A 22,650-nucleotide genomic window follows, 5' to 3' on the forward strand; every position below is an offset into this window, starting at 1 on the left:
GACCCATCTGAATTTGAAGTGATAGAAAGCATATAAGCTACAAAGGACCAAATAAGACCTCTCTAACCCATCCAAGAGGGGAAGAGGGGACTGGCCCGGGGCACACAATCTGAAACTAAGAACAGAAGGAAAAAATATGAGGAAACAGAAGAAAATGCCAAACACGGAGAAGAAATACTGTGGATTAAGAGAAGCCCCGGAGGAAAATCCAGAAAGAATTACAAACTATCCACTGAGCTTCAGTGTGGGGAAAATGGGTTGGCCTAAAAATTGTGTAGAGTTACTAGAAGAAATAAAGCAAGAAATAAAAACTAACATTTGAAATGAAATGAGAATTTAGGAGAAAAAAAATCGAAAGGAAAATAACTAGCTTAGAATAGAGGGTTGAAAAGTTTACCCAAGTAGTAGATTACCTGAAAAATAGAATGGACCAAACAGAATTCATTGACTTCATGAGTGAATCAGAAATAATACAACAAAGTCAAAATATTGAAAAAAAATAGAAGAAAATATAAGTTGACATCCAATACACTGACCTGGAAAACAGGATGAGGAGAAAAGATTTATGAATCATCAGAACTCCTGAAAACCATGACCAAAACAAAAAATCCTAAATACCTCATTTCAAGAAATCTTAAAAGAAAATGTCTTTTATATAGAAAACAACTAAGATTCAGAGGACTAAGTAACAATAGAAAGAATCTGCCATTACCAAGTAGGTGAGAGGCAAATCATTAACAATGCTAACGATTACCTGGCCAAAGCTTTATGGCATTGGAGAAATGAAGTAGTCTGTGAGCTTTGCCACTGAAGGTCATCACCATGTGGGGGCAGTAAGTCCCCCTTCCTAGGGGAGAAGCATCCGAGTTGGCTTCAGAGGATGGCTAAAAATTCAATAGGAGGGAAAAGGGAAAGTGCCTTCCAAGTGTGGCAAACATGGAGGGAGGGGAAAGTGGGGGGAGAGGAGCTTTCCTCTAGGTCCAGAGCATGACTATAAGTACATAAAAAGGAACTGCTGCTCTTTTATCTAGTCTGGCTCCTGATTTCCTAGAGGAATTCAGAGAGGAACATGCTGGATTTCAGTTAGAAGTTGCTGTAAATAAAGATGCAATTTTTCCCATTCAAATTCAAAGAACTCCATCCATGGTCACACAGGACAGGCAGGCATGGGTAGGCTATGACTGGCATCACTGGAGGGTACATCCAAATCAGTGGGATCAAAGATCTATGTAGTATCTGGGCTTCATTTTTATTCTCTTATTAGTCTGAGAAGTAGAAAGAGTAGTTTTTCTCATCCCCATTTTACAAATAGGAAAACTGAGGGTCTCAGTGGTTAAAAACTTGACCATTGGGGACAGTTAGGTGGCTCAAACCTAGAGCCAACCCTAGAGATGGGAGGTCCTGAGTTCAAGTTTGACCTCAGATACTTCCTAGCTGTGTGAGCCTGGGCAAGACCCATAGCCTAGCCCTTACTGCTCTTCTGCCTTGGAACTCATACACAGTATTGATTCCAAGACAGAAGGTAAAAAAAGTTAAAAAAAAAAAACTTGCCCACTCCTGCTCCCCCTCCCCAAAGCCAAGACAAGATCTAGGTCATCTGACTCTAACACCCCTATACCAAGTTGCCTCTATGTCTTCCTGAAACTTCCTAAACTTCCTGGGAGCCCTAACTATGGCTAATAACAATAATAAATGATGATGCTAGCTAGTACTTTAAGGTTTGCAAAATGCTTTACAGATGTTATCTCAGTTGACCCTCACAACAGCCATGGGGTGGGGGGTAGTATTATTATCTCCATTAAAAAAAAAAAACAGCCAAGGAAACTAAGACAGACAGAGTGGGTGACTTGTCCAGGGTCATACAGTTAGTAAATAGCTGGATAAATTCTTGAAGCAGGATGTGAACTTCAAACCCAACATTGTAAGAAATTGGCCAAATTGCTACATTCGACCTCTTTGTCATTGCTGTTGTTCAGTTGTATTTGATTCTTCAGGAATCCTTTCTGCGTTTTCTTGGCAGACACTGGAGTGGTTTGCCATTTTCTTCTCCAGTTCATTTGACAGATGAGGAAACTGAGGCAAACAGGATGAAGTGACTAGCTCAGGGTCACACAGCCAGTAAGTGTGTGAGGCCAGCTTAATCCTCTGGCATGGCTGAAATGGTTACTTCCGAGTATGGGGGCTTATATCCCAAAGCCGGAAGAGGAGATGTGATGCTTTTTCTCCATCCATGTCCTCCCCACTGGCCCCCAGTCCTGGTTACTAAGACTTTTTGCATCTCTTGAGAAATGCCCCAAGTGAGCTAAACCTAATGAAAAAGGAAAAGGAGAAATAAAGTCACGTAGGAAGGATCCCTGAATTGAGGGTCTTGCAGGCTCTGTGCTGGCCCAGAAGTCCAGGCGTCCTTGCACAGGAGAAAGCAGCCCCGGCAAAGGATCCCAAGGGGGTGGGGCTGTCTCTCCGACAGGTTCCACACCAGTCTTGGTTCTTACAGGAAATGCCTTAGAACTGGCAGGGACCTCTAGTGCCACCCCTTCGTTTTACAGATGAGAGAAACGAGGCTCAGCGAGGCAAAGTTTGCCTTTCCCAAGCGGAGGCATCATTCAAACCCAGGACCCTGGTTCCCGAATCCCGTCCACTGGAACTTCCGTGGCCTCCCGAGATGGAGTTTCAGGCTTCGTTAAAGAAAGTTTTCAGGTTCTCCGGCTGGGTCTGGGGATGTAAGGCGGCCCTGATCTCTGGAAGTGGGGGTGCTGCCTGCGAAGTGTCTCCCGGGGATGCTGGGGGATGCGGCGATGTCCGCGTCAGATAGTCCCCGGGCAGCAGAAATCTTCAGCAGAGGAACTTGGGAGTCTTCTGGCTGGCTCTTGCCCTCCTCCCCAGCCTCGCGAGGCAAACTAGAGAGGCTTCCCAGACCAGCCTGACTTTGTTCCCTCTTACCCAAAGTGGCCGCAGAGAGCAGACACCGAAGACTGGTCCGCGCTCCGGCGCAGGAACGGACGGCTCCGCCTTAACAGAGCCAACTGAGGCTGGTGGCCTGCGGGGGGTGGGGTGGGCTGAGAGGAGGGAGAGGTTGAGCCCTGCGGAGCCCGGGAGCAGCCAGCCAAAAGAGCAAAGAAGTCAGCTCCGTCCTCCCTCCCCTCCTTTCCCTCCCCGGGCTCTCCGGGGCGATGGAGAAGTGGGCTAAACCTCGGGGACTGCGTGGGGGTAAACCGCCCAGACGTCAGCCTCGGCTAGTAAAGACATTCGGCCCTTTTTGCTTCTCAAGTAAGGGAAGCAATTGGAAGAGAGAAGAGCTCCAGGCAGGAGGTAAGACGGCGGCCGGCGCTAGGGAGGGAACTTTGCGTGGTGGGGGGTCTGGGAGACAGCCTCCCTCCGCCTTGTGGGAAGCTTCTTAGGGCAACTTGGGGAAAGGAGAGAACTGCAGCCACTAAATGGGGGGGGGCGAGGCAACAAGGGAGTGGGGAGGCTAGGGAAGAGACAGAAACCGTCTAAATGGGGTGGGGGAATCTCTGAAGTCATCAAGCCCAATACCCCCATTTTACAGATGAGAAAACCGAGGCGCAGAAAAGTTCTGAGGATCAGAGCTGGAAGGGACTCCAGAAGTCCACCCTTCTCGGTTTTTTACAAAGGGGGAAACTGAGGTACTTGGAGGTGGCGGGAATGCCTAGAGGCACACAGGTGGAAAGCATCAGAGGAAAGATTGGAGCCCAGCTCCTCTGGCTTCAGAAGCAGAGGTCTTTCTATTTATTGTGAACCAGTAAAGCTAAGACCTAGAGGCTGTTCCAGATGCTTCCCCCTCACCTGCCACCCTGGACCATAGGCTGGGGAGGACTATTCGGAGGATCCCAGCAAGATTCAGTGGGCTGGTCTGCAAGGTCGGGAAGACCCTGTTTCAAGAAGGGGAACCAGGTGAAGGGAGAGAATAGCAAGGAAAGGGGGGAGGCTCTCTCCTCTGGGCACCTCAGCCCTGGGATAAGAAGGAATGAGAGGACCTGACGTGGAACCACGACTGGCAGTTACTAGCTGTGTGATTTGGGGCAATGAACTTCCCCTCCTTGAAGCCCAGTTTCTTTATCAGTAGAATGAAGGCAGGTGTCTAGGAAATCTCTACATTCTTTTCCAGGGTCCTGGTACCCTGACTTTGGCTAACAGGTCTTTGGGGGAAGTAACAGGCACCCCCTTTCACTTGTAGGGTCTGAGTTCCTAAAAAGAGAGGCAAACGGGGCATAGGCCCAACTCTCTGAGCTGAGAAGATAGAAGGAAGGAAGTAGGCACCACCCAGGGATAGAACTATTCCTTGGAGCTCTGGGTTGGCAAGACTGGCAGCAATCAGTCCCCTGGGACCTAGCCTGGCATAATGGGAAAAGTGTTGGCCTATGAGGCAGGGGACCTGGGTTCAGTCACCACCTGATGTGACCTTGGGCTCAGTTCCTTAACTTCTCTGTGCCTTGGATTCCTCATCTGTAAAACAGAGGGGTGAAGAGAGGACCAAATGGGTTCTGAGATCCCTTTCAACTCTAGATCTATGATTCTTGATCATTTTACCTCCGTAGCCCTGAATTTTCCACTGGTAAAATGATGGATTCCATGGCCCCTGAGGTCTGTGAGCTTATGACTTCTCTGGGCCTCAGTTTCCACATTTGAAAAATTAGGAGATTGGCCTCTGTGATCTCTTTCAGTTACAACTCCAGAGAAAACAGCATATTGGCCCTTTTGCAGGAGGAAAAAATGTTCCTATCAAAGTTGGTGGAGAAAAGGAGGGATAATACTTTTAAAGATCAACTAACCATAGTGTCTAATAGTTGACTATCAGAGCAGATGCCCATATAAGGAGTGTGTGTATGTTTATACTATATTTTAGATAACTTGTGACAAAAGATATGTTCAAATCCTGGCTCATACTTACTATCCATATGACCTTGGTCAAGTCATTTTCCTTCTCTGGGTCTCAATTTCCTCCTCTATAAAATGAGGGATTGGATTTGATGTCTTCTGAGATCTTTTCCATCTCATGGTCTTATTATGACTTCTAAAGTCTTGCCCTGCTCTAAATCCTAAGATATTGCTACTTTCAAGCTAAATGAGGAGGGTGTGACTCTGGTAGCCAGTGAGTAGATTTGGATCTTTCAGAAAGAAATCAAGTTTAAATTCCAACCCCGATACTTACTACCTGTGTGACTTTGGGCAGGTCACTTAAATGACTTGGATTTTAATTTCCTCCTCCATAAAATGGGAGAATGGATTCAGTGGCCACTAAGGAGATTTCCATCCCTTCCAGGACTAGATCAATGATTCTATAGTTTTCATTTGCTACTCTAAATCCCACATTTCTTCCCCCTTTCAAATCCCCTGTTCCTATAGCCTTGATGGTTCCTTCCTGTTCTAAACCCTTTGCTGCTATGATTTCTAAGGTCCTACAAGATCAAAAGCTGGTGCTCTAGAATTCCGTTTGGTTGCTATGGGGTGAACTCACAGAGATGTGAGAATTTGGGTCTGTGAACAGACTCCTACAACGTAGGCTCTCATTCTGCCACTTTAGCCTTTTTTGTTGCTGTTGAGAAAATGTCTCCATCATTAATGACTCAGTTTCCCAGTAAATTGGGTTTGCGGCAAGTTTGTGGAAGACAGTAGACAAGGCAAAAGGGGTAGAAACTGGGCAACATGTTGCTTATTTAAAGTTTTTATTAAAAAGTGGGAAGGATGGCACAGACACAGATTTCTGCTCTGACCTAAAAAACTGAATTTCAATCTCCCACTGCCCTTCTGGATAGATGTCCTATAATTCAAATCAGGGAAAAATAAGGCAGTAGTGATGCTAGTATGTCATCATCTTTGTTGATGATTTTTGTCGATTCTTGTCTTAATTTTCATCAATAACTTTTGTTTTTATATAGCCTCCCTTTCTATATTTTTCCTGCCTTCCCTACCCAGAGAGCCATCCTTTGAAATGAAGAACCAAAAAGGTAAAGAAAAAAAAGGTAGTTCAGGAAAAGCAATATATCAACTGTCTATTAAGGAGTATGCATTAGTGCATACCAATAGTTCTTTGCTTCTGCAAGAAAGAAGGGAGATGCATTTTCTCCACTCTACTTGGAGTCTATTGTGGTCATTATAATTATCTCCAATGTAAATTAAAGATAATCCCAAAGGGAAATCAATAGCATTAAAGTGCGACCAGAAAAAGCTTCTTCTAGAAGGATTTAGTGGAGACTTACAGGAAGGCATGAGGTGGAGAGGAGAAGGAAGAACATTCTAGGAATGGAGGAAGAACATCCAGGGAAAATGCAGGAGTCAAATTAGGGTAACATCAAAAAGTTTATCTGGGATACTTATGGATAGGGGAAGAATTCATGACCAGAGCAAGACATAGAGGCCATTATGAAAGATGAAATCGATTGCATTAAATTAAAAAGGTTTTATGCAAATAAAACCAATGCAACCAAAATTAGAAAGGAAATAACAAATTGGGGGGAAACTCATAGCTAGTGTCTCTGACAAAAGCCTCATTTCTCAAATATATACAGAACTGAGTCAAATTTATAAGAATACAAAGCATTCCCCAATCAGAAAAATGGTCAAAGGACATGAATGGAGGAAGAAAGTAAAACTATGCATAATCATATGAAAAAATGCTCCAAATCATGATTGATTAGAGAAATTCAAATTAAAACAAGTCTGAGGTACCAGCTCACACCTATCAGATTGGCTAACATAACCAAAAAGGAAAATAATGAATGGTGGAGGAGATGTGGGAAAGTTGGAACACTAATACACTATTGATGGAACTGTGAACTGATATAACCATTCCAGAGAGCAATGTGGAAGGAGGATCAAAGGGCCACAAAACTACGTCGATCCTTTGATCCAGAAATACCGCTACTGGATCTATATCCCAAGTAGATCAGAGTTAAGAGAAAAGGACCAAAATATTTTAGCATCTCTTTTTGTAGTGGCAAAGAGTTGGAAACAGAGATGATCTATCACGTGGGGAATGGATGAATATGGTTTTAATGGAATACAATAGCGCCTTAAGGAATACTGAACAGGATGATTTCAGAAAAACCTGGAAAGACTTATATGAACTGATGCAAACAGAAGTGGGCAGAACCAGGAGAACATTGTATACAATAGCAGAAATATTATACAATGATCAACTGTGAAGGACAAAACCATTATCAGGAATGCAAGTCTCCCAGACAACAAGGGACTCACGAAAAATGCCATCCACAGCCAAAGAAGGAACCATTGGAGTCTGAGTATAGATCAAAGTATGCCATTTTCCATTATATTTTCTTCATGAGATTTCCATTGTATGTGTGACATGTGATTTATATCATGACATGAGCAATATGGAAATATGCATTATATAAAAGTACACTAGTCAAAATAATCAACAACTTTAGCAAAGTTGCAGGATACAAAATAAACCTGCATAAGTCATGAGCATTCCTATACATTTCCAATACATCTCAGCAGCAAGAATTAGAAAGAGAAATCCCATTCAAAATCACCTCAGACAAAATAAAATACCTAGGAATCTACTTCCCGAGACAAACACAGGAACTATATAAACACAACTACAAAACACTCTCCACACAACTAAAACTAGACTTGAGCAATTGGAAAAACATTAACTGCTCATGGGTAGGACGAGCCAATATAATATATAAAAGTACAGCTATATCAGACTATTCACTGCTTTGGGGAGAGAGAGAAGGGGGGGGGGAGGGAGTTGGAATTTTTAAATGCCAAAAAATAATTGTCAAAGATTATTTCTCCATGTAACTGAAAAAATAAAAATATTGAAAAAAAAACAGGGGAAAAGAAAAGAAAATACATGAGTCAAGAGATAGAGTGCTGTATGCAGGGAATAGCATGGAAGCCCGAGTTGCTGGGTTATAGAGAAGACTGGAAAGGTAGGAAGGAGTTAGCTAAAAGTCAAGCAGAGTGACATGGAAAGACTTTTTTGGTAGCTGATTGGAAGATGTACTGGAGTTATTCTTCAGTTTATTTTTCCTGATTGTATTTATTTCATTCTGCATCCATTCATGTAAATCTTCTCATGCTGCTCTGAATTCTTCATATTGGTCACCCCTCAAAGGATAGTAATATTTTATCATTTGCACATATCACAATTTCTTCAGTCATTCTTCAATAGATAGATGTTGCTCTCTTTTTATAGGACCAATTACAACTCATGCCATGATGTGGAACACTGAATATATAATGCTAGATGGGCTTGATGGTTTTCTTAATTTTGCTGGAAGGCTTCCTTCCACCCCCTTTTTGTTTTTCTTTGCTTTAAGAGGAAGCTTTCTGAGTATAGGAAGAGAAGGTATATAATGGAAAATGAAGATGATATAAAAACAAAATATATCAGTAAAAAAAAAAAACAACTCCTGCTCCCACCTGTCCAAACAGGACCTAAGTTTTATTTATTAATTAAAAAAAAAAACCTTACCTTCTGTCTTAAAATCAATACTGTGTATTGGTTCTAAGGCAGAAGAACAGCAAGGTGTAGGCAATGGGGGTTAAGTGACTTGTCCAAAGTCACACATCTGAGGCCAAATTTGAACCTAGGACCTCCTGTCTCTAGGCTTGGCTCTCAATCCACCGAGCCACCCAGCTGCCCCCAGAATCTAAGTTTTAACAAAGCAAAATTATCAGAAAACAACTGCTGATATCATTTTGGAGATGAGGTGGGGGAGGGAAGGAGGGAGAGACAGAGACAGAGACAGAGACAGAGCAAATACCGTATCAGATCCTTGTGTCTGTACTATGTGACCTTGGGCAAATCACATCTTTCTGAATCCAAGTTTCATCATCTGTAAAATGAAGAGGGAAGAGTAGCTGATCTCTAAAGCCCCTTATACCTCCAGACCCTATGACTATGCAGTCACTTGGTGATTCCTATGTGAGCATTGAATGCCAAGTCCTGAATGAGACACTGTGGATTACTACAATCTGCCTGAAATAATTGCTGAGTCAAGAGGTTTATTACCAAAGTATGGCTCGTGGGGCTTGTTTGTCCCCAAGCAACTTTGATTGATATTTCAAAGGCTGGACAACTCCTTGTTATGTGGGCTGTGGTGTGGATTCCTGCTTAGTCAGGAGGTAGCCTCAGCAGCTTCTGAGGTTCCTTCTAGCCCTCCAGTTCTGGGGTTCTCAGATTTGGCAGTTCAGAGTTTTCAAAGCACTTTGCCATCTAGGACCTCTGATTTCATGGGTCCTTCACAACAACTGAAAGGATAAAAAAATGGGGAAAAAGTCCATAAACTCAAGAATTTATTATTGGATTAAAAAGGCATTCTATACCTGTTCTGGGTCCTGATGAGGAGGGAGGACACTTAGTTGTTAGTAGAGGCCAAAAGGAAATAATGATTACACACCTATAATCTATCTATCTATCTATCTATCTATCTATCTATCTATCTATCTATCTGTCTGTCTGTCTGTCTGTCTATCCATCCATCTATCTATCCATCCATCTATCTATCTATCTATCTATCTATCTATCTATCTATCTATCTATCTATCTACCTACCTACCTACCTGTCTGTCTGTCTGTCTTTCTGTCTGTCTATCCATCCATGTATCTATCTATCTATCTATCTATCTATCTATCTATCTATCTATCTATCTATCTGTCTGTCTGTCTGTCTATCCATCTATCTATCTTTCAGTCTATCTATCTACACATGGGTGTATATATTTTATTGGCATACATATATACATAAAAAACCTGCAGGTATATATGTGTGTTGCTTTCATGATTATAAAGCACCTCTAAAGTGGGTATTACTGTGCCCCTTTTATAGATACAGAAACTGAGTCTCAGAGAGTTGAAGTGACTTGGTCACACAAAGTTGGACCTCAGATTTTTCATCTATACAATAAAGGGGTTGGGCTAGATGTCCTTCTTGAGGTCAGGGACAGTGTATTTGCCTTTTTTGTACCTTTGGAACTTAGCCCAGTGCCTGCCATAAATGCTTGTTGCCTGAGTGGCTGACTGAATCTGGGTCTCTCTCAACTCCTGGATGAATGATCCTGCCATCTTGTAATCATTTAGTTTCCTCATCTATAAAATGAGAGAGTTGGACTAGATAGTTATTGAGGTTCCTTCCAGCTTTAATTCATTGATCTCTAGGATCCCTAGAAAGGCAGCTTCTATTTCATACTATCTCAGTGACCTTTGGTAAGTAATGTGCTGTGAATGAGGGTTCTGGACCAGAGATGACAAAACACTACCTTTGGCTAGCATCCCTCCAGAGTCTACCCCAATTAGATTAAAATGTAATCAGTAAATATTTAGCAAAATAAACAGAAATGCAATAAAACATAGATGTTAATATGTAGTTTTCTAATATGTGGCTGCAGGGATGCTTATGTATGATTTGTTGGATCCCATCCCTTTTTGGTCCAGACCAGTGATGTCAAACTCAAATAGAAACTAGGACTTCAAAAACCAAAAGTAAACATCATGGTTTTTCATATTTTTAAATTAAAATTAAACTAAAAATTAAATTTAAATGTTTTGATTAAATTTAAGAATTTTTTAGGTCATACATTTCCCAATGACATTTTAATCTGAAACTGGCCTTGTGGAGGCTGGGACCTGCAAGGGGGAGAATTTAATACCTCTACTCTTTTATTTATTTCATTAATCTAAGAATAAGTTTCTGGATTGCTAAAGAGAGCTTCTTCACTGGGGAGCTCCTTGAACCAATGAAATCATAGGTCTTGTTCCTATCCCTCTGAGAAACTGGATTCTAACTATCCAACATTAACTGAGCAGGTGACATTGGGGAAAGCTCTTCACCTCAATGGGCTTCAGTTTTCTCATCTCTAAATAAGATCCCTGGATGATCTCTGCCAACTCTCAAAATCTCTTCCAATCTAATGCCCTAAAGTGTTCTAATTTTCCTAGTAAGATCATAAAGCAGCAACTTTGGACCAGTTTTTAGATTCTTTGGTGAAAGGGGTCTCTGATGGCAGCAGGCAAAGTCAAGAGAGTGAAATTACATTGCCTGTTTACCCTAAGACCAGTTAACCAATCCCAGGCATCCCTTGAAGTTCATCAATTTTGTCAAAGTCTGAGAAGAGCCCTCCCAACCTTCCCACCCAAGTGCCCAGTGCTGTGATAGCACAGACAACACCATACACACAGGAACCCATTTTTCACTTGGTGACGGGTGATCTGATGCAAAATCCCCAGGCAGCCAGGGATCAGGAGGTTATTCTGACTGTTAGAAGCTCAGATGTTTCAAATATTTTGATGAGAATATTTTCCCTAAAACTATGTTACATTTCTCTCTCCCCATTGCTTAAGAGAGAAAGAGAATGCATCACATTTCCCAAGTTGAGTTGTAGCCCCTGGTTTTCAGGTAGGGGAGCAGAGCACCTGGAGTTGGGATTGAAAAGACTTCTGTTCAATGCTTCATTTTCCAAATAAGGAAACTGAGACTCAGAGGCATAAAGTAGATCATGACTCTGGAACTGGAAAAGTCCATGGAGACCATCTTGTCCAACCTCATTTTATAAGTGAGGAAATATTCTCTGGGAAGTTGTGACTTGCACACACAGGTAGTAAGCAACACCGATGGAATTGGAATATGCCATTGCTTTTCCCACAATGCCATGCTGCAAGATGAATTACATGAAGGTTAAAAGACCCACTGTTAGACCACCTAGAGGGGAATATAGCTAAGGCTTTTGTTTATTTGTTTCTCCAGTGTACCTTCCAGGGAGGAATAAAGAACTCCAAGCTCTCCCTCCATTCCACCTGACTCCACCCTTGAATGACATCACAAAAGGAATCGCTGATCTCCAGTAGCCGAAGCCCAGCTCTGGATTTGTGGGAGGCCTCCCCATTTCCCTACAGATGATCTGCTCAGTGATCTGATATTAAGAATATTTGCCCAAACTTCCCATCATGGTTTGGTCAACCAGAAAACCAATGGAGAAACAATCCAAAAGAGAGACCAGTTAATTCTGGCAGATGGAACAGGTCAGTACTCTGTCCACTGGCCTACACTGCCCCTACACTGAAAGATCAACGTTTCCATTTTAAATCCTTTTCAGGAACACTATAAAGGAGAATAGAGGAATCTGTTACATTCAGCTTACGAAGCTCACCACCGGTCTCAGGGACAAAAACAAAAACAAAATCGGGAAGGAAGGGCATTTCTGGCAGCTTGCAGGGCTTAATAGGTCCTGTTAATAGGACAACAGGGTAAGGAGCCTCATGGTAGCCCAGCCAGAACTGGCATCAGTGTATGCCAGGTAAGTGGTCAAGAGTTAAGTTTAATTTATTTAGGGTCAAAACGTGCATGTGTGCATGTGTCCATCACAGAGATAAGAAAGGATACAAAAGGTATCAAAGACCCTTACCTTCAAGGAACTTGTGGTCTAATAGGGAAGACATGAACTATACAAGGAGCAATCCAAAATCCTGTTGGACTATGGAAACCTGGCTATAAATATCAGATCACTGGATCCTAGCAGGTTAGATCTGGAGCTGGAAAAAAACCTTGAGACCTTCAAGTCCAACTCTCCCATTTTACAGATGAGAAAAATGAGACCCAGAGAGGTCATTGGATCATAGATTTAGATTTAGAAAGAATCTCAGAGACCATCTAATCCAATCCTCTCATTTTACAGATTAGGAAACTGAGAGCCAAATAGATTAAATTATTTGCCCAAAGTCACACAATTTTGGAAAAGGTAAACATTCTAGGATAGGGTATCTGGGGTCAGCAGAAGCTGGGGGAAGGAAGGGAGATGACTTTATAGGGAACTGAGGGGAAATATATATATATATATGTATAATATGGGAATTGATAAAGGAGAGGAAAGGGAATGCATCCCAAATGTGCTTTTTCCTACTTGCATAATCTCTGGGCCTTGATTTCTCTTTCTGTAAAATAAATAAAACTAGAATGGGGCTTCTTAACCATTTTTGGCATCAGAGATTTCTTAACAGTCTAATGAAACCTAAAGGACTTCTCAGAGTTGTTTTTAAATGCATAAAATAAAATACATAAAATTAAAAAAGGAGACTGATTACATTGAGATAGAGTAACCAGCATGTTTTTAAAAATTCCTTAGATCCTGGGCTCAGAACCCTCTAATGAAATGCTCTCTAGTGTCCCTCTAACTACAGATTTTGTGCCATGTGGCCAGATGGGAGTAATATCCTGAGAAAAGATGCAAATGTGGAGGGCAGAAGTAATGATCTCTCATTAAAAAAAAACAACAACACTATTGATATCTTCTGGTTTTACCTTATCTTTATTTACCAATACATTTCTTCTCCTTTCCTTGTCCTTCCTCTCCCATCCCTTTCTCTCTTCCTTCCTATTCCTTCTCCTTCTCTCCCCTCCTCTGATCTTCCCTTCTTTCTTTTCCCTAATGGCTGCTTCTTGTAGCAAGAATACAAAAAGGGGGGGTGGGCGCAGTTCATTAAAACTAGCCAACACAATCACTGAGTCTAACATTGTAGAGTTTTTCACTCATAGTCTCCCATTTCTGTAAAGAAAGGAAGGGGAGATGCATTCTTATAGATCTTCTTTGATGTCGAACTTGATTATTTAATTGGACAGAATTCAGTTTAAAAAATATATTGTTTCCACTTTCATTCTTAGAGTCATTGGGTATACATATATTTTTGAATCCATTTACTTCAATTTGCATCAGTTCATATAAATCTTCTCATGCTTCTCTGAAATCATCATATTCATTGCTTCTTAAAATAAAATAGTATTCTATTCCACTTAAGTACAACTTGTTTGGCCATTCACTTTGTTTCTAGGTCTTTGATATTGTCAGACTTTTCTCTTTCTCATTCACCTCCTCAGCATCCATGCTTAAGTATTTTGGACTAGTATTTTGGTTTAAGTATTAAGAATTTGGGCATCACTGGATATGGACATTTCAATCACTTTCTTAGAATCATTATAAGGAGTTTTCCAGTACAATTAAACCAATTCTCTGCCCCACTAATAGATATAAATGTGTCTGTTTTTCCAAAGCCTCCCCAAACCGGCAATTCCCATCTGTCATCGTCTTTGTCAATGTGCTCTGTGCTCCCCATTTCTTTTTTAAATTGCGAGTAGACAGCAATGTTATATGAGCAGCAGAATACAGAGCATGAGTGAAGTGCTCTAGACTTACAGCAAAATGGAAGGATGTGTGTGTTTGTTGTTATCATGTTGCAAGATAATTAGCCAAAGGGGGTTCATGTGAAGAACTATAATGAGGGTTGGTTTCCATCTTATTCTTTTCTCTTTTGACTTTTTCAGTATCTACATACAGGATCACTGCTGCTGGTTTCCTCTGGCATAACAAAAGTCCAATACTCCTCTATCACATGTGTACTTGGCACTCATAAAAAGGCAAACTTTTCAACAGCTATGGCTGCCAGTGCCCTCACTTCCCTCCAACTTCAGCCTCCATTCCCTTACCCCTTTATACCCTCCATCCCTTTCTTGTGCTTTCCCCCTTCTCCACTGTAAACTGAGGCAGGCCAGAAATTAGATGCAAATCAGGCATCTTTCTTAGGGACTTAGCATGTGAGGGGACAGCCTAATGCTGGAGCACTAAACTGCCCAATGCCTCCTATAGCTATGCTAGGGGGATTTTATGGCATAAAACCACAAAGTGGAGTACACAAAACCCAGAGCAATAAATGAATTTAATGATTGACGGGACCCTAGGACCCACCCTCCATCTTATTGCAAGTGCAAGATGATGGCCCAGACTTTGGACAATAAACTAGACAAAGGGGTTTTGAAGGAGCATGTAGCCTTCTAGTAAAGGTTGGTACCCAGAGATTCAAGAATGCTAAAGGTAAACTGAGAAGTGCCAATTTGGGGAAATTCCACAGTTGAAGTTGCAGTAGTTCAGGCTCCAGTCAAAAGGCAAAGGTGTCTAGGAGTGAGTGACTGTCCTTGAGGCTTACTCAATGTCAGTGTTACAGAAGGGCAGGAAGGCATGAATTGACCAGAGTCTAAGGAATTCCCATACCACCTCCAAAGGAGTTCTTGAGTCTGTCTTCCACCTGGACACCATTCCTCCCTCCCTCTAAAGAGCCCGCCCTGGGTGTCCTTGGTGCTGAAGGTCTGGAAAGAGGAGAAATTCTGGGACAGGGAGCTGTCCATGGTCAGGTTGCCACAATCATACAAAGAGAGGAGAAGAATGAGAAAACTGAGGAGAGCAGCAGCAGAGGTCAGGGGAACTGAGGGGAAAATGAGAATGGATTCTGAATCCTTGGCACCTGAGAGTCAGGAGAGAAGAGAGCAGAAATAGTTGGAGTGGAGTTGGAACAAGTAATAGGAACAAAAGATTTTGGCGGTGGACACTCCATTTTTGTTGTTCTTCAGTAATGTTTGACTCTATGACCCCATTTAGGATTTTCTTTTCTTTTTTTTCTCATAACACTTTTGAAAAATTTTACACTTTTCCCCAAATTCCTTGTAGATATAATTTTAAAAATCATTTGCCAATCTTTTGTAATCCTTGTTCTCTCCCTCCTTCCCGCCTCTCCCTGATCCCTAAGACCACAGGTAATATGATATAGGCTATATATGTGTTATCATGCAATTTGTATTTCCATAATCATTAGGTTATCAAAGGGGTTCTTGGCAAAGATACCGGAGTGGCTTGCTATTTCCTTCTCCAGCTTATTTTCCAGATGAGGCAGAGTGTTAAGTGACTTGCCCATGATCACACAGCTAGTAAGTGTCTGAGACCAGATTTGAACTCAGGAAAATGAATCTTCCTGACTCCAGACCTGGCCCTTCATGCATTGCAGCTGCCTGGAGCTGCCTAAATACCACATTTTAGGAATATATGAATAACCATTATAGGGAAGGAGTAGACAACCCAAGAAATAGTCATCTAGGCCTGGGACTTGGCAGAAAGGCCGCATGATATGATGGCCAGGATATTTGGAGTCAGGAAGACCTAATTTCTCTTTCAGTCCCTTTCAGTTCTAAATCTTTGATCTTATGATCCTCTGTTACTTAGTCACTCTAGGCCTCAGTTTACCCATTTGTAAAAATTCAGGGGTTGGTCTAGATAGCTTCAAAGGTCCCTTTCATCCCCAAGTCTATTATCCTATCATTGAATGTCCTGGGTTCATCCTATTCGCTGTTGCTGGTTCCAAGGATAAAAGACAAAGTAAAAGCTAGGAAGAAAGTATAGCTGAGGGGTGAGCAGGTAGGGAAGAAGGCAGAGGGACCAAGAGAAAGCAGATGCCTGGGCTGCTACAGGTCACCTCTTCCCAGGCCAGAAGCAGCTCACCCCATTCAAACTGGGCTCCCAGACTGGTCCAAACTGGAGCTTTAATCTTGTGTCTGTCTGGGAGGAGGGAAGTGCAAGGCAAAACTGACACATGACTGCTGTTTGGTTTGTGTTTTGATTAGTTTGACTTCAGTCTCATCCTAGAAATGGCCAGGCTCAGTAGTGCTTAGCCTCCTGGGTTTTGGTTGCCCATCTTTCCCACAAGCCATCTCCCAGATTCACATCTGGCTAAGTAATGAGTTCCAGCCTTCCTAAGGAAGAAGCCTTTATCTCCCCTTGTTGTGCCTGAAACTCTTCCTCTTCATATCCATCTTCTGGCTTCCTTTGAAACCTTCAAGTTACAGCTCAAATTCTGTCTTCTATAAGAAACTTTTACCAATTCTTCTTAATGCTAATCTCTTCCCTCTATTGAGTTCTCATTTATCCTATGTATATCTTGTCTATACCTAACAATTTACATTTGGTCTCCTCCACTGGGCTGTGAGTTCCTGGAGAGCAGGGACTCTTATTTATTGGTTGATTGGTTGATTGTTTCTCTTTGTATCCCTAATCCTTAGCATAGTGCCTGACGAATTTGTATTTGTTATAAATATCTGGTTGTTTCAGTTGTATGCTTACTTTTGTTGTTCAGTCATGGCTGCCTCTTCATGACCCCATTTGGGTTTGGGGGGGCAAAGATACTAGAGTGGTTTGCCATTTTCTTCTCCAGCTCATTTTATAGATGAGGAAACTAAAGCAAAATGGCCTTGCCCAGGATCACCTAATTAGCAAGTGTCAGAGGCTGGATTTGAACTCAGAAAGAGAAGTCTTCCTGAGTTCAGGCTGTGCCTTATGGCTACCCTATATGCCCTGACACATAGTGGAGCCTAAAGAAATGCTTGTTGCCTTGGAACATCAATTGTGCCTGACTATTCATTATTCTAGGAGGGAAAGCACACTTGTCCCAAGCCCAGTGCCTGGCACTTAGAGAGAGCTTGCTCTCTGCCAGGCAGAATAAAAAAAAAATAACCTTCAATCCATGCTTATTCAGTTGACTAGAGTTCTGGTCATAGGCTAAGGAATTTTCAGAAATGGAAAAGACCTTAGAACTTAGCTAGACCAGTTTCCTTGGTGTACAGATGAGGAGACTCAGACACCAGATGGTGAAGTGATTTCTCCAAGGTGAGAGACATTTCTTAAGAGTCCACTGCAGTTTCCCTAAGGAAGCAATCCGTCCATGATGCCCTCCCCAAGCTGTCTCCTTCCTCCCCCTTCAGATGGGCACTAGAGCTATGCCTGCACGAAGGGAATGATCCTCTTAAGTCCCCCCAAATCTTGTCTGCTTTGTGAAATGCTTTTATTAGATATTGGGATGGAGGCAGAGATGGCCCCCTTGTGAAACGTACAGGTAAAACGAAGCCTGGAGAGAGAGATGATATGTTGGCTGTCAGAGTCAGGCCACAGACCAAGCAGACATCTACAGGCCATAGTAATGGCTGATTTTATTACTAAAGTGAAATTTGTTAGCAATCAATGTGGTCCTAAATGTGAATTTCAAAAAATCAACTGTGCAAGTGTAGGATGGAGAAAGCACAGCTAGAAAACTATTTATGTGGAAACTGAGGTCTCTGAATTGCAGCAGGTGGTAACTTCCAATAACCAATAAGCATAAATTAAGTGTCTACTGTATACCAGGTATTGGAGAATTGCAGCAGGTGGTAACTTCCACTAACCAATAAGCATAAATTAAGTGTCTACTGTATACCAGGTATGGGAGATACTGTAGATTAAAAAATTAATATCCAATTCTCCAAGTATTATATTTAATAACATTTATTAATATAAACTTGAAGCAAAATAAAGAAAAAAGAAGGCTAGAGAAAAAAAGAGCTCACCCAGCCCCACACTTGGGGAGAAAAAAGAGAGTGAGAGGGAGGAGTCACAAAACTTATAAAACAATAACATAAAGATGCACATAAATGAAAAGGGAAAAGGAATTTTGGGATGAGGAAGGAATTCTGGGAGATGAAGTCCAAAGATTCAAGATTTTTCTAATTATATAATACAAATACAATGGTGAGACATTGTATTGGAGGAGACAACACACATAAACCAATGAAGAAGCATTTATTGAGCACCTGCCTTATGCGAGGCATTGAACGATGAACTGAAGGTAGAAATACAAAAAGTGAGGCAGTCACTGCTCTCAAAGAACTTACATTTATTGGAGGAGAAAATAGATCTATAAATTAACCTGAATGATATACCTACCATGTGTCTTGGCACTGTTCTAGGCATAGGATTATTGTTGTGGTTCAGTTGTTTTTCCATCATGTCTGATTCTTCGTGACCCCATTTGGAGTCTTCATGGCAAAGATACTGGAGTGGTTTGTCATTTCCTTCTCTAGTTCATTTTACAGATGAGGAAACTGAGATAAGCAGGGTTAAATGACTTGCCCAGTTTTACAGTAGGTATCTGGGGCTGGATTTGAACTCAGGTCTTCCTGAAGTCTGGGGAAATGAAGACTTGGCTTCAATCTGACAATATCTTTAAATATTTTCGAGGTTGATGTATAGAAAAATGATTATATCTATTCTGTGTAATCCTCAAAGTCAAAACCAGGAGGAGATTATTTCTAAGACGAACTTCCAGCTCCCGAATTCTATGATTTATTACTTCTAAGTTACAGAATAACAAGTTTTGACTCAATTGAAGGAGGAATTTCCTAATAATTAGAACTATTTTATAATAGTGGGAGATGCCTTATGAGGATAGCTGGTGGCCCAGCATATCTGGATTTACACAGGCCAGGTTTACTGTTGGAGGTGAGCCAAAAGAATTGTATCTCTGGTTCCTTTTGGCTTCACCCAGAGTTGCAATTGGGAAATCTCAGCGTCTAGCTCATCTCTAGGTCTCCACAGATGCAAGTAATAGATTTGTGTAGGGGGCAGCTGGGTGGCTCGGTGGATTGAGAGCCAAACCTAGAGCCTGGAGTCCTGGATTCAAATCTGAACTCAGCCACTTCCTAGCTGGGTGACCCTGAGCAAGTCACTTGACCCATTGCCTGGCCCTTTTTGCTCTTCCGCCTTGGAACCAATACATAGTATAGATTCCAAGATGGAAGGTGAGGGTTTTAAAAAAAATAGATTTATATAGTTCCTCTAAAAGCACTCTGGGTAACAGGGCATATCTAGGAAAGGATAACTGCTATCCTACCCCCATAAAAGGCACACACATAAAGCAGAGAAAGTGCAGAAAGACCTCATAGTAGACCTCTTCTGCTCCAGAGGCTGGGGCTGCTCAAAAATCCCCCACTCTGTGGGAGTAGAAATGCAGAAGGAAAACATGACTGACTACATGATTCGATGGATATATGACTGGGGTTTTGGCTTTAGAGCACTATTACAAATATGAATAATATAGAAATGGGTTTTGAACAATGACATACGTGTAACCCAATGCAATTGCTTGTCATATCTGGGAGGGAAGAGGGGAGGGAAAGAACATGAATCATGGGAGTATGGAAAAATATTCTAAATAAATTTAAAAAAAAAGAAATTCCAGCTCAAAAAAAAATCCTCCACTCTCTTTCTCTCTGGAAGGCTGGATCCTTGGATTTCATTCCTTCTAAGAGGTTGGCATTAGGCATCACCTCTTATCGACTACTATACTGGGTACCAGACTCTTTCCAGTAAGCATGATGACTACAAAGAGCTCATAACTGAACACAATGAAGTAAGCCAAGCCAGGAAAACCATATTGTATACTATGACCATGATATTGTAAATGGAAAGAAAAACCACAGAGCAATGCAACAGTGTCATAAAATTATACATCTCAAGCTTGACTCCAAAGAATAGACCCAAGAAGATATTCCTCCCACTTCCCTTGATGATAAAGGGGGTCTTTGGGAGTGGAGCATTGCATAGAACCATGTTGTCAAACCTTTGGCACACATGCCAGAGGGGGCTGCTACCATCTTTCTCTACACGACACCTGAGAACATTTTTCATATCATCCACCCCTCTGCCCAGCAGTCCAATGGGAGCACTTCCTCCCTCCCCTGTCTGGGGTAAGGGGGCAGCTCACATGCAACATGAGGATTGCAGTTTGGGCACTCAGTCTCTAAGAGGTTCACCATCACTAGCATAGAACATCAGTTTTTTTTCCCCAATGCATTTCTAGGGTTTACTTGTTTTATTCCTCTTTTTACTTTCTTTTTAAAAAAATTATTTGTTAGATGGCTATCTGGGAGAGGAAAACAGAAGAGATATAAGGGAAAATCTAGTCAATATTAAAAACAAAATATATGATTAAAAATCAAAATGCTAAAAGACAAATGTGCCAAAAGGGCATACCTACTGACATTAACTAGCATGGGGGTATGCTCTTGGCAAGATTTAATGCCTTTAAACATCATTAAGATTTTGGGAACACCCTGAATTTCTAAGAAATCAAGTAAAGGAAAAAAATATACTTTATATGACTTGTCCTCTGCCACCAATAGATCAAGCAGATTTGCACAATGCTGGACCAGAGGTGCTACATCTCCTCTTTTAGAAAATGTAGAAAAATTATAAATTATCCTCAGACCACCAGTGTCAACTGTAATTGGAGAAATTAAACAAAAAACCTCTTAGTTCATAATTCTTGTATATGAGCACGAGATATAATCGACTGTTTGATGCTCTCTGAACTCCACATATTTCCTACCTGGGCATATCTGCAAAAGCAATTCCTGCCACCGGGAAAGCATTCCCTAATCACCTGTGCCTTCTCCCAAAGCTCAATTCAGGTAACATCTCCTGCACTAAACATTTTCTAATCCCTCTACTTGTTCATGCTCTTATATCTCCTCCAATTACTTTGTCTTTATTTATTATGATAGAATCCTGGTTCTAGAACTGACCCCAAATGTTTTTTAATTTAATTCCTTCATTTCACAGCTAAGGAAACTGAGGTCCACAGAGGCTACATAATTTTGATATAAACTCAGAGTTTAAAAATCTAATCCAAATATTTTGCATATGAAGAAACCAAGGCCCAGAGAGACCAGCTAGGTGGCAGTGGACCCAGGTTCAAATCCAACTTCAGACACTTATTAGCTGTGTCACCCTGGGAAAGTCATTTAACTTTATTTACCTTAGTTTTCTCTTCTGAAAAATGAGGCTAATAATAGCACCTACCTCCCAGGGTTGTTGTGAATATCAAGTAGATAATTATTGTAAAGCACCTAGCACAGTTCCTGGGACATAGTAAGTTCTATGTTAATATCAACTATATTATTATTATTATTATTGAGGAAATGACTTGCCCAAGGTCTTGAGAGCAGTAAGTATCAGAACTGGGCTTTGCATCCATATCAGAATTGGTCCTCTTTCCATTGTTTTCCCTGCTTCTTCATCTGTTCCCATCACATGTTGCCAGTAAATCTGCTCATTGAGGGGAAGGAATATATTAGGTTTGTCTGCATATCTCCAGAGCTTAGTGAGTACTTTAGGTTTAATAAATGCTGAATTAAATCCCTCTGAGGCTCATAGCTTTAGAGCTGAAAGGAACCTCAGAGACTTTCTAGTTCTACCCCCTTGTTGTGCAGAGGAGGTACCTGAGGCTCAGAGATGGAAAGTGACTTTCCCAAGGTCATATAGACAGTGAGAGAGACAGGATTCAAATCTAGATCTTCTGACTCCAGAGTCATGTTCTTTTAGAGTTCAGCCAATTCTTACAAATAAAGAAATTAAAACTCAAAGGAAGAACTTGAGCATGATCACCCAGGAGGAGAGGAAAGAGCCAGGACCGGCATTTTTGTCTTCTAATTCCTAGTCAAGGGCTCTACCCACAACCCCAAATTGTGCTCTGACCTTTGTTAGGGATCTGAAGAGCATTCATGTAAAATCAACACCATCCAGCAGGGCATCTCTGATTTCCTGATTTAGGGTTTGGTCACACTTCCTTGGTCTTCTTCCATCACTCAGAGACTATTTATAAAATTTGAGAGGAGGCGGCAAAGGAGCTGAAACCTACCCCAAATGGATGGCTTTTCCCCAAATTAATATTTTTGTAGCAGCAATAAGGAAATGACAGGATAGCATTTGTACTGAGGACAAATTAGCTGGGACTAGATCTTCTGACAGTCTCTGAAGGCTGATACACTCAAATCTTTGTTTGATGAATTCACTGAGCTTCATTTCTTTTTCTTTTTTTTTACTCATTCCTTAAATTCTGTCATTTGCCTGTAACGAAGTTTGACCTGTTACAAATTCAATGGAACACAGAATGTCAGAGCAGGAGGGAACCTTTGAAATCATCTGGTACAACTTCCCCTCCCTTCCAATTTTACATTGAGGCAACAGTGCCAGATGAAA

General features: G+C 41.4%; 1 protein-coding gene across 10 annotated transcripts in view; it reads left to right on the forward strand.

The window, feature by feature from the left end:
- Positions 1 to 11,798: 11,798 nt before the first annotated feature.
- The window catches only part of DGKG (diacylglycerol kinase gamma), a 298,101-nt gene continuing 287,249 nt past the window's right edge, over positions 11,799 to 22,650 (forward strand). For 7 of the 10 annotated variants that reach the window (XM_056819855.1, XM_056819854.1, XM_056819858.1 and 4 more), the window contains exon 1: positions 11,799 to 12,010. The gene's annotated coding sequence lies outside the window, so the exon portion shown is untranslated. Of the gene's footprint in view, positions 12,011 to 12,035; positions 12,286 to 22,650 lie in introns of those variants that run through there. The other 3 variants (XM_056819851.1, XM_056819853.1, XM_056819852.1) reach the window with 2 other exon arrangements.

Source organism: Monodelphis domestica, chromosome 2, assembly GCF_027887165.1.
Source record: "Monodelphis domestica isolate mMonDom1 chromosome 2, mMonDom1.pri, whole genome shotgun sequence".
NCBI classification, from domain to species: Eukaryota; Metazoa; Chordata; class Mammalia; order Didelphimorphia; family Didelphidae; genus Monodelphis; species Monodelphis domestica.